The sequence below is a fragment of the Mustela nigripes genome, chromosome 2, assembly GCF_022355385.1.
Source record: "Mustela nigripes isolate SB6536 chromosome 2, MUSNIG.SB6536, whole genome shotgun sequence".
Lineage (NCBI taxonomy): Eukaryota > Metazoa > Chordata > Mammalia > Carnivora > Mustelidae > Mustela > Mustela nigripes.
The window spans coordinates 151,611,234-151,623,376 of NC_081558.1; the positions used below are offsets into that span (position 1 = coordinate 151,611,234).

Consider the following 12,143-nt stretch of genomic DNA (forward strand, 5'->3'; position numbering starts at 1 on the left):
GGTGTGGGTGCCAGAAATGTCAAGTCCAGGGGCAAAATTCAATCAAAAACCAGTGTCTATCCAGATATCAACAATAAGACTAGAGAACTAGCTTAGGCAAAGACTGTAGTCCATTTTCATATACATGCTGCTGAAGCAAGCACATGTAGTCCATTTTTACTGGAAGTTTTTATGATGTCTGAGGGGCATCATAAGGCACCCAACATATGGTTTCTGGTATTTACCAGCAGGGGAATTCTCTGCTAAGACCAACAATGGCAAAAAGGCTACATAAAGTATAAAATTAGTTCAGAGTTCTCCAAACAGGGGTTATGGCCTTACTCATTTTTTCAGTATGTTTTGAAACTTTTCTTAAGAAGAAAAAGCTAGAATTATGTATCAAAGCCTTATGGTTGCACTAATCTCTCCAGTCTGAGCCTTTTAAATCTACTTTTAAATGTTTCTCTAATAACTTGGTGTGAAGATCCCATCTTAGTCAGGGATTCCACCTCCCCCACACCACCCATACTCACAAGATTAAAAAGCATCCCAAACCTGGAGTAGATCAGGCAGGGTAGCATCTGAAAGCTCCCAGGAGCAGACAGAATCATGAGCTAAAGAAACCACGAGATTTCCAATAGGCTACCAGAGCTCAAAGCTGGGGGGACAGAATTCATCCAATTAGCATGACTAGACCCTAAACCAGGAAACAAAACCAAAATGTTCCTAGACCAAGAGGACCCTGGAGGGGAAAACAAGGGGAAGAATGTCCTTCTTCATATACCAGCCACTGGCAGTATGGTAGAGCTCATATAAAGGTTCAGGGTTGGAAAGAACAGAAGGGTCTTGAAAAATCTCACTCACTGCTCCTTACCGAAACAGCCAGATGTTACTGAAGAGAGATGGTCAGGGAATACTAAATATCTGATTAAATTTTTGCTTCTCTCATTGATTCATTCTGCCCTCTTACCCTTGAGCATCTCTCAGTTCTTTATCATGCTATGCCAGAGAGGACTACCTCATACCCAGAAACTCCCCAGAGCCATTACTGGGAAGTGCCTGCCTCCCTGGGGACTACATTTCCCAGAATGCTTTGCAGTTAAACACGATCATGTGACTGAGTTTTAGTCAAGCTGATGTCAGTACAAGTGTTGTACATCCCTTCGAGGCATGGCCTGTGATAATCTTCCATGTGCAATTTTCACACACTTCTTCTCTTCCACTGGGGAGTAGAGCAGTCCCAGTGACCTTGAAAACCACACGCTGCAGAAGGTGGAACCTCTCTCAATCTGTAGCTCTGAAGGAATGTGTGAGAGTTGACCCACTACACCCTGTTACATAAGCAAGAAATAAACTTCTGTTGTGTTTGAGCCTGAATACATTTTTCAGTCCATTACGGCAATTAGCTTATCCTAATTATTACATGTCCTTTTGGATACTGCTGCTTTTCATGTGTGCAGAAGTTACCATGCCTTCTCCCCCTCCTTAAATTTTACTGTAAACCAAGAGAATAGAATTGGTAAACTTAAATTTAAGCAGCCATTAGGAGCGAATGACACTCACCAAATCAGTGGTCCCAGCATTCAGATCTTAAAGCCAGAAGAGCAGAAATTCAGCAGAGTCTCACTTCAAGACAACCTGATATATTAAAATAGAACAAAAAATAAATGTAAGATGTACAAACACATTAGAATTATAAAACAAATACATAGTTACTTTCTAAATGTGTTGTTAGGTTACAATGGAATTTGCCACTGTTTTCCACTAAATGACAAACTTCCCTATTGTCTTTAAAATAAGATTTCTTTACTACATCCCCCTCCAATCATTATAAAATAGAATTTGTAAAGAATGATTCTACTCCGCTAAGTAAGTTCTACAAGACGAGGCGCTGACTCAGGGGATGACACTGGAAACTAGGAACACTGGGTATGATTTCTCACCTACGGGCTCTGCAGTTTTTTTTTTTTTTTAAATTTTATTTATTTATTTGACAGATAGAGATCACAAGTAGGCGGAGAGGCAGGCAGAGAGAGAGAGAGAGGCGGAAGCAGGCTCCCCGCTGAGCAGAGGACCCAATGCGGGACTCGATCCCGGGACCCCGAGATCATAACCTGAGCCGAAGGCAGTGGCTTAACCCACTGAGCCACCCAGGCGCCCCAAGGGCTCTGCAGTTCTTAGGTACACATTTTAACTTCTCTCTCAGGAACTTAACTTTCCTACTTAGGGACTCTCAGAGCTTGTAAAATTATAGGCTATGTGAAGACTTAAATTTTTTAGGTGATGTTAAAACAGACATCAGAGGTACATTATATCCGTCTTTGTGTTTTAATATCATTCCAGATGCAATGGCACAAGAAGGAATTAAAGTAAGCTCTCTATAAACACGGTGATGAAACAATGGAAGAGCGTGCATATGACAATCAGAGCAACCACAAACACGCTCTGGAAAGGTGGCAGGTTGCGGATGTTTTCTTACCAGGGCTACCATCTTTTACCAGGTTAAGTGCAAAAATACTATTTGACAGCATAGGGCACATATTTGACTAGAACAGGGTTTCTTTTCGAGTCTAATTACCCGGTTTAAGATCCAGGAAGCAAACTGTTCAGAACTCTGAACAAACATTCTGGAAGTCCAAAACAGAGTACTAGGGCGGGAGGAGGAAGAGGAGACAAAACAAGAGGGTTGACTGGGGAAAGAACGACTTGGGCCATTTTCCCCAGGGTTTCAGCCTATACATATGTGTACACACACACACACACACACACACAAACACACACACATAGAGATTTTATTATTATTATTATTATTTTGAGAGGAAATGAACTCTTGTCTCGTCCTGTGAGAAGAGAGAGATCAGATAAAATACCTTTGGTGCTGTCTTTGGAAGGTCTCCCAAATGCACCCCATTCCCTCCCGCTGGGCTGGAGCCTGCCAAGCCACAGGTGTCAGGAAACAAGATGGCGCCCCACAGAATAGGGCGCTGAGTGAGGGGGGCCAGGGGTGGGCCTTCACTTACTCAGAGACGCTGGCTCCTCCGAAACCCAGACGTTGCCAGCTCCCTGGGCTCAGGAGTTATAACCGCTTTCTTGCTCTGGGTTCTTCACTTCTTGTTGAGATCAGCTCCACATATTTTTCTGATGATGTCACCCATTCTGACTTCCTACATTTTGAAAGTTGATCTACAAGCAAAACCCTCCATGAGGCTAAAAAAAAAAAAAAAGAAGAAGAAGAAGAAGAAGAAAAGAAAGGTGTGCTGTGGGGAGATGGAGAGGAGGAGGAGAGAAGCAGTTGCCTCCTTATTTTGAGATTTGCTGCAGCTGCGAGTGCCACTCCCCAGCCAGTTTCCTGGCTGCAGAGGGAGGCCAGTGGCCGGGCGTGGGTGACGTCAGGGCCAGGCCTGAGTCATCGCCAGCGGCCTGGCTGCCCTGCCACTCGGAAGGGGACAAAAGGAACCTTTGATGTCCAGAGGCCCTCCTCTCAGCACACTCGCCTGTACGGAGCAGCAAGCCAGGAGAACATTCCTGCTGTCTCCCCACCCCCAGCCGCCCTTCCTACTTCCGGAACAGTCCCAGGCAGATTCAGCAAGGCCGCCCCAAGGGACATCACCCTTCTGCATAGCAGAGGCCTGGTCACTCTCTGTCAAAGAGAGAAGCAGAAGAGAGTGTTTCTCTGGGGATTTCTCACCTCTCCCTCTGGAATCCCCCTTTTTCTTTGTGGTGCTGCCTTAACCAAGGAGGAGAGGTGGTATAAAAAGTCATGTGGAAAGGCAGAAGGTGCTCTCGCCACATTCCCAGGGCAATGCCCAGTGGTCAGTGCCTTTGTGTAATGGCCCTGGGCCTCAGCTTCTTGCTCTCTGGGTACCTGCGTAAGTCTGTACCTCCTGGATTTAAGAGGGCACCACTCTTTAAGAAGGGTATTTATATCTTTGGGCCAGGATGGGGCTCAGTAAATACGTGATGAATGAATGAATTTCGATACATTTAGATGATAATTTTAAAATAAAATAGTAGAAAACATATACTGAACACTTGCAGTGAATGTTTGAGCCTCTGTGCTAAGTGCTTTGCAAAGATTATTTCATTTATCATTATGATCATGACAAAGTTATGAGGTTAGGTACTATTATTGTTTTCAATTCTATAGATAAGAAAATGGACGCTCAGAGAGATGAAGACGTTTCTCTTAAGTTTCACATCTGGTTAGTGGCAGAGCCGGGATTGTTTGATATCGGATCCTGTGTTCTGAACCACCATGGTCAGTGGCTGGGGTGAATGTGTGAATAATGACCAAGGGCAGCCTGGTTCAGATGAGCAAAGATAATGGTAACGATGGGGCTTGAAACCAATTGCACAAGGAAGGAATAGAACAATTAGGGATAATCTGTCTAGAGTAGTGGGCCTCATGTCCTTTTGATGGGTCAACACAAGGTCTGAGCCTTGGGAGGACACCCAGAGGGGTCAGAAGAGCACGTTCATGGTCAGGTCCAAGTGGGAATGAAAAGCTGGGATGGGAAGACAAAGCAAGAGGGGTCTGGTAGTGTGTGGTGGATGCAGGCTGTGAGGGAACAGCGGACAGAGTACCTCAGAGGGCACAAGGCCCAGACTTGGCCCCCCTGGACTTATGGGCATAAGGGGGGGCAGTCAGTGAAGCTAAAGGTCCAAGTCTGGGACAGGCAAGAAGAGACTACAGGAAAGAAAGACAAGATAGCTCTCAAAGACCCCAAGAGTTAGAGAAGGAGCTAGAACAATGGTGTGTTTCAAGGGCTAGGAGGAGCTGGAGGTGACAGGAAGAGCGCCGGACCTGCTGGTGGGAGTCACTGCCCTTAGCACTGCCCTATCAGGCATCGCTGCCTTTCCAGGGCGGAGTGAGAGGCTTGTCAGTGGCTGTGTTCAAGCCAAGATGAGGACGGCTGGAAAAAGAACATCTCCTTCTGGGGGTATCTGGGCCTGGGATAAAGATGACCTTGGAGGTAACTTCTTCTGGGGTTTATGATTTCGTGGTTTGTACTTTTCCATGATTCTCCTTGAATAAATGTCTCATTCCAAGAGGAAGACAAATGCCAGGAATTTCCAGCCCCTTGCGGAAGTGGGGAGGGAATCGTCGCTGGCCTCCTCACTAATGCCACTCCACAGTTGTCCTTCCGCTGTGGTCATGAGACCCCTCTTCTGGGCTCAGGAGATCAGTGCCTCTGATAGCTGGGGACATAGTGTAGTTACCTTGTTCCTGGGAGCTCTGCCAGTTGCCACTCTGAGGAATTACACTTGTGCTGTAGGGGTCTAACTCCCCAGGCAGGTGGAAGGAGCAAAGGTGAATTTCAGAAGAGAGAAAGCCACATGCTTTTAATTAAAGGAGCAGCAACAACTGATCAGGGTCACTGTCAATGTCTACACACAGCCTGACCTTGAGCTGAGGAAAGCGCTTTAAGTTCCAGGCATTTTTGGCAGAAGTCTTGTTTATTCTTTCATTGTCTTTTTGTAGAAAATGCCTCTGGGCACCTCCCCACTCTGCTTCCCCAAAGGCTTGGTGGCCTTGCTTGCTTCATGTACACAGGTAGTTATTTCTCTAATAAGATGAAGAGAGGCTGATTATTTTTTCAGCCTACCTGTGGGACCAGGATAATGTGAAGAGAAAAGGAAAGGAAAGGAGAAATGATGAGTAAGCTTAAGTGAGATGCAAAGACTGTATTGTGGGTATTTTTTTTACATTTTTCATTTTTTAAATTTATTTGACAAAGAGAGAGACAGACAGCAAGAGAGGGAATACAAGCAGGGGGAGTGGGAGAAGGAGAAGGAGGCTTCCTGGTGAGCTGGGAGCCGGATGAGAGACTTGATTCCATGACCCCGGGATCATGACCCAAGCCAAAGGCAGACACTCAATGACTGAACCACCAGGTGCCCTGCAGTGTATGTTCTGAGGTTGCTTCTAATAAGATAAAATCATAATTGGGTGAAAATCTACTGGGGGACACAGAGAAGTAAATATAGTCATACCCCCTAACCTCTATCCCATCTAGAGAATTCTTCATTACAACAAATGAGGTTATAGACTCGTACTAAAAAAAAAAAAAATCAATAAATTAAACCTTTACACATTCTAGGAACTCCTTGAATGACTGGTCTATACTTGCTGCCTCCAATTTCTCTTATCTCATTCACTTAATAAAATATAATTTACATACTCTAAGGTTAACCCACTTTAAGAGTACAAGGCAATGGATTTCAGTATATTTATAGAAATGTGTGACTTATAATAGAATTTTAGAAGCTTTCTTTTACCCCAAAAAGAAACTATGTGTCCATTAGTAGTCACTCCTCATTTGTGCACTGCCCCTCCCCCCGGTGCTAGGCAAACATTAATCTGTCTCCACAAATTTGTATCTTCTGGCCATTTCATATAAATGGGATCACATGATATGTGGCCTTTGTATCTGGCTTCTCTGACTTAACATAATATTTTCAAAGTTTATCCATGTTGTAGAATCTATCCGTACTTCATCCCTTTTTTTAAGTTCATTTATTTTATTTTATTATTTTTAATTTTTTTTTAGTAAGCTCTATGCCCAGCATGGGGCTCGAGCCCACAATCTGGAGATCAAGAGTCACGTGCTCTACCAACTGAGGCAGCCAGCCGCCCCTGTACTTAATTCCTTTTTATGCCCAAATACTATTCCATCGTGTGGATGTAAACATTTTGTTTATCCACTTGCCATTTTTGACTGTGATGAGCTATACTGCCATGAACATTCAAGTACATGTGTTTGTGTGGACATGTTTTTGTGTCTCTTCGGTAGCTACCAAGAAATGGAACTGTTGGGTTGTGTCATAAGGTGACTCTAGGTTTAACATTTTAGTGTATGTGCTGCCGAAGCAAGCTCTCTCTACCATTTTGAGGAGCCGTCAAACTGTTTTCCAAAGAGCACCATTTTATATTCCCACTAGGGACGTGTGGCTTCTCCACATGTTTACAACACTCTACTTGACTATCTTTTTGAATCTAGCTATACGAGTGGCTGCATGTGGTATCTCATCTTGCTTTGGATTTGCCTCTCTGTAGTGACTAATGATGTTGAGCATGATTCCATGAACGTACTGGTCATTTGTATGTCTTCTTGGGAGAACTGTTTGTTCAAATCCTTTGTCCATTTTTAAATTGGATTATTTGTCTTTTTATTGTTGAGTATACATTCTTCATATAAATCCTTTATCAGATATATGTTTTACAAATATTATTGCCTTTTTGATATTCTTTGAAGGAGAAAGGTTTTTGATGTTGATGAAGTCCAGTTTATCAGTCTTCTCTTACATCACTGTGCTGTGCATATCATATTTGAGAAACTATTGTCTAACCCAAGGTCATAAAGATTTGTTCCTTAGTCTTCTCTAATAGATTTATAGTTTTAGTTCTTACATTTAGGTCTATGATCCACTATGATCCACTTTAAGTTCATTTTTGTGGTGTAAGGTAGGGATCCACAGTCATTCTTTGCATGAGGATATCCAGAACCATTTGTTGAAAAGACTACTCTCACAAGAACTCTGGACATCTAAAACTACTCTAAAATCAAAAACTTATTTAAAAAAATAGTCCGTTCTTCTCCCCATTGAATTGTCTTGGCCCCTTTGTCAAAAATCAACTGACTATAAATATTTGTTTATTTCTGGACTCTTAATTCTATTCTGTAGATCTAGATGTCTATTCTTACGCCAGCACCACAATGTTTTGATTACTACAGCTTTGACCTTGTGCTTTTTCAAGATTGTTTTGGACATTCTAAATCCCTTGCATTCCTTTTTTTTTTTTTTAAATTTTAAAGATTTTATTTATTTGGGGTAGAGAGAAGTGAGAGAGAAATCAGGAGCCAGGGGATAGAAGGATAGAGAGAAGCAGTTTCCCCACTGAGCAGGAGCTCCCAGCTGGTTTTTATCTCAGGACCCTGGGATCATGACCTTACCCATCCATGTGTCCCTGGATGCCTTGCATTTCTATCTGATTTCTAGGATTCTCTTCTCAATTTCTGCAAAAAAATTCTAGCTGGGATTTTAACAGAGATTGAATTCTACCTCTAGACCAGTTAGGGGAGTATTCCCTTTTTTAACAATATTAAGTCTTTTAACAATATTAAGTCTGATCAGTGAACTGGGGAAACCTTTCCATAAATTTAGATCTTTAATTTCTTTCAACAATGTTTTATCATTTTACATTCCTTAAATGTTATCCTATTTTATTCTTAATCAATATTACTTATATTGGAAATAATCTTTACTCATGGACTTGTTAAGAGCTTGTACTTTGGATGTTGAAAGACCTAAGTATCAGTCCTGACTTCATTCTTTTTTTTTTTTTTTTTAAAGATTTTATTTATTTATTTGACAGAGAGAGAGAGAGATCACAAGGCAGGGCTCTATCCCAAGATCCCAAGACCGGGAGATCATGACCAGAGCTGAAGGCAGAGACTTAACCCACTGAGCCACCCAGGCGCCCCATCCTGGTTCCATTCTTTATTAGCCTATGATTTGAAGGTTACTTAGTCTGTATCAGCCTCCTTTTTTTTTTAAAATCTGAAAAAAAAAGTTAATAATAATACCACCTGCTGAATTTGTTATGCAGATTAAATACGATAATGCTTATGTAACCCTACTGAGACTATGACCCACATGAGCCCTTCTCGGGGTGATATTACAATCTAAGAAACCCAGTCCAGTCACCAAAAAGTAATTTCAAATTAACTCATCTTCTATACTTGCATTTCTCAAGCTCCATACAGAGCTCCCTGCAATCTTTCTTAACATCCTTTCTCCTGTTCTGTCCAAACCCCTTATGCCCCACGGATTTCACCTCTCCTTCTTTGTCCCAAGCTCCCTAGAAAGTTTTTTCTCTCACTCTAACCAATCTAATTCTTCTACTTCTGTCCTGTTCTTCTGATAAGTGAGGGGGAGAAACTGGACAGGCAGAGTCAGAATTCTTTTTAGTGTGAGGAAAGAAAAGAAAACCAGGGAGTTCTCAGACTTCACCACCACTCACATGAAATGTTTAGTGCAATGTCTGATATATAAGGGCTCAATAAACACTGGGCTTTTATTTTTAATTTTAAAAAAGATTTTATTTATTTGAGAGAGTGCGAGCGAAAGAGAACACAGTTGGGGGGAGGAGCAGAGGGAGAAGGAGATTTCCCGCTGAGTAGGGAGCCCCACATGGGGCTCAACCCCAGGACCGCAGGATCAGGACCTGAGCCAAAGGAAGAAGCTTAACCAATTAAACCACCTAGGAGCCCCTGGGTTTTTGTTTTTGGTGGTGGCTACATTATGCCCATCTATACTTTATGTTAATGGAGTGGGGTTTAGATTATGACCTCTGAGAATACTGCTCAGTGGTCCATCCTCACTCATTTAAATGAATTTGGGATTATTGCTTTTCTTTCCTCTTCCCCAATCACTCCTCAAATAATCAGCCCCTAGAAAACTAAAAAATTTATCGTTGCGGCTCCCTGCGTAATGTTTGAAGGTCATGTCTCCTGTTTCCTCAGGCCAGCACCAGGACACTATCATCCCATAAAAACCTTTAGAAAAGTGTTTTTAAAACAGCAGGTCTGTACCCGCCATTACTGGGTCAGAAGTAGCATTAGTTTCTTTTTTTTTTTTTTTTTAAGATTTTATTTATTTATTTGACAGACAGAGATCACAAGTAGGCAGAGAGGCAGGCAGAGAGAGAGGAGGAAGCAGGCTCCCCATGGAGCAGAGAGCCCGATGTGGGGCTCGATCCCAGGACCCTGGGATCATGACCTGAGCTGAAGGCAGAGGCTTTAACCCACTGAGACACCCAGGCGCCCAGAAGTAGCATTAGTTTCAAGTGACAAAATAAAACAGAACAGAACAATTCAAGTACAAGACTTTTGTTTCAGTTTTATGCTTGTGAGCTGGGTCTCTCTGTGAAACCTATTTGTTACTGTGGTTCAGAGTTTAAAAAAAAAAAAAGTTAAAAAAAAAACAGTGTTGGAGTGGATCTTTCACTTTTGTTAAGCGGTTTAAGGAACTCATAAGAGCATAAAGGAACACCCCTCCAAGTGGCCTGTCCATTTTGATAGGCATCAAGTACCAAGGATGAAGTTCCACCAGTAATGAAGGATTTGGGGGCATTGGGGTCTTTTTCTATAATTGATAACACTTGGTGGAGGTTTATTTCTGTTACCTCTGTGGAGCTAGCCCTACCCCATTCCCCCATGCACTGTCGCCCCTGCTCTCTTAGTCATCACCTCCTCGTACTCTTCTGATACCCGCAAATCCACACCCTGAACTTGTACAGGGTTTTCTATTTTTTAATACTCTTCCACACACACCATCTCCTTTGATTCTCACAGCTATCCCATGAAGTTCACAGGTCAGATCCAAACCCTTGCTTTACCATTTAACTCCATGCGTGACCTTAACCCCTCAGTTTAACTGCTACATATTATCAGAAAGGTTAAGTGACCTGGACAACATCACACAGCCTGGAAGTTGCAGGACCAGGGAGAGAACTAAATCATCCCCTCCTAGCCGGGTTGTCTCATGGGCTCTCCTCACAAAGACACATAACTTTTTTTAGTAGTAATATTCACCTGACGGTCTTATAAAGAATGTTTAAAAAGCAAAGAACACTGCTCTCTTCCACCGTATCTAAAACCACTGACTTTTATGGCGCAAAGTACAAGACAAACAGCTCTACGTGCCTCGTGGATAAGGGCTATCATTCTCAACATCAAAGACTATTTATTAAAGGCCAGGCGCTCTGAATCCAAGACAACAAAATCCACAAGGAGAGGAAACAAACTTCCCCGAGCGCTTTGTTTTGTCCTTAGTGTTGCAGAGTGTCCCCTCTAGTGGCTTTGGAGGAAAACAGCTTCTGGGAAACATTGGTAGATTGAAAGCTGATGAAATCAGACAATGTCAGAGCTTCGATTGAACTTAGAGAACACTTGGTTCAAGGTGTGTCCCATTGCTAATGAGAAATTGAGAAATTGAGAGCTAGAGCAGCAATTTCCCCTGGTTCTCAACCAGGGGAAATTCTGCCCCCACGCAACCCTTGTCAACTTCTGTGGACATTTCTGGCTATCATTTGACTGGTGGGGCATGCTGCTATCATCAGTAGGTAAGAGCCAGGGATGCTGCCAAACATCCTACAGTAGGCAAGACAACCCCTCAGAACTAAGGAAGCAGCCTCAATGCCTCCAAGTCCTTCTCTGCTGACAAAACTTTATCCCTGGGACTTAAGGGTTCCATCCTCATCCGAATGGACAGACCACCTGGAGGGTGGTTACTGCTAAGCTCTTATGAGCTATTTAAACACCTTAATTATCCAGCTCCAAATGTCAATAGTGCTCAGGTGGATTAGAAAAAGGGTGTGTGATCTACCCAAGGACCTGCAGACTTCCTCCTCTCCCCAAGCTTTATTGAGATGTAACTGACACATAACCAAGGGCTTGTAGCTTATTCATAGCTTTTGGCTTGAGCTATGTGCTCTCTTTTTATTTCTTTTAGAATACTTTTATTAGAATTGTGAAAAAGTCAAATGTAATACATGCTCATAATTGAAAGCAATATAATAAAAGCCTTACAAGACTTTCCATCACTCCTTCTCATAATCAATGTTAACAGACTTGGTGGTTTATTAGGCGGGACTATATTAAAACCCAAATTTAGATCATTTTTGACTTACTATTTCCTATGGTTAGTTAAACTTAAGATGTTCATCCACTTCTCCATGTGCACACCAAGACAAGCAACAATCAACCGACAAGGTTTCTTTTGACTTTGCTTATTATACAAAAGTTGGACTAACACACATTACTTGCTTTTTAAATTTAATAAATTGTGATTATCTCTTCAGATCCAAAAAAGAATGTCTTATGTGTTTACAAAAGTTTGGAATGATCAGTACTGTGGGCCCCAAGGAGCTAATATGGTCTATGAAGGACATTAAATGACACTGAATCATGGGGCATGTGTCTTTAATATCTCTCTGACACTTGATATTTCACTCTTTCATAGAGCCAGGCTCAGGATTAGAATCCTTAGTAGGCCACGTTATTTAACTATGAATGAATAACATCCTTTTATTGTCTTTGTATTTATTCTTACAGGTACTTTCTAGGCATAACAAGTAATACTGGTTTTCTGTTGATTGT

General features: G+C 42.2%; 1 protein-coding gene across 7 annotated transcripts in view; it reads right to left on the reverse strand.

Moving 5' to 3' along the window:
* Positions 1-12,143, reverse strand: part of ZBTB38 (zinc finger and BTB domain containing 38) — a 123,104-nt gene that overhangs the window by 74,769 nt on the left and 36,192 nt on the right. For 4 of the 7 annotated variants that reach the window (XM_059391848.1, XM_059391845.1, XM_059391847.1 and 1 more), the window contains exons 1-2: positions 3,000-3,463; positions 1,543-1,617 (exon numbers count right to left, since the gene is read on the reverse strand). The gene's annotated coding sequence lies outside the window, so the exon portion shown is untranslated. Of the gene's footprint in view, positions 1-1,542; positions 1,618-2,999; positions 3,502-12,143 lie in introns of those variants that run through there. The other 3 variants (XR_009402546.1, XM_059391846.1, XM_059391851.1) reach the window with 3 other exon arrangements.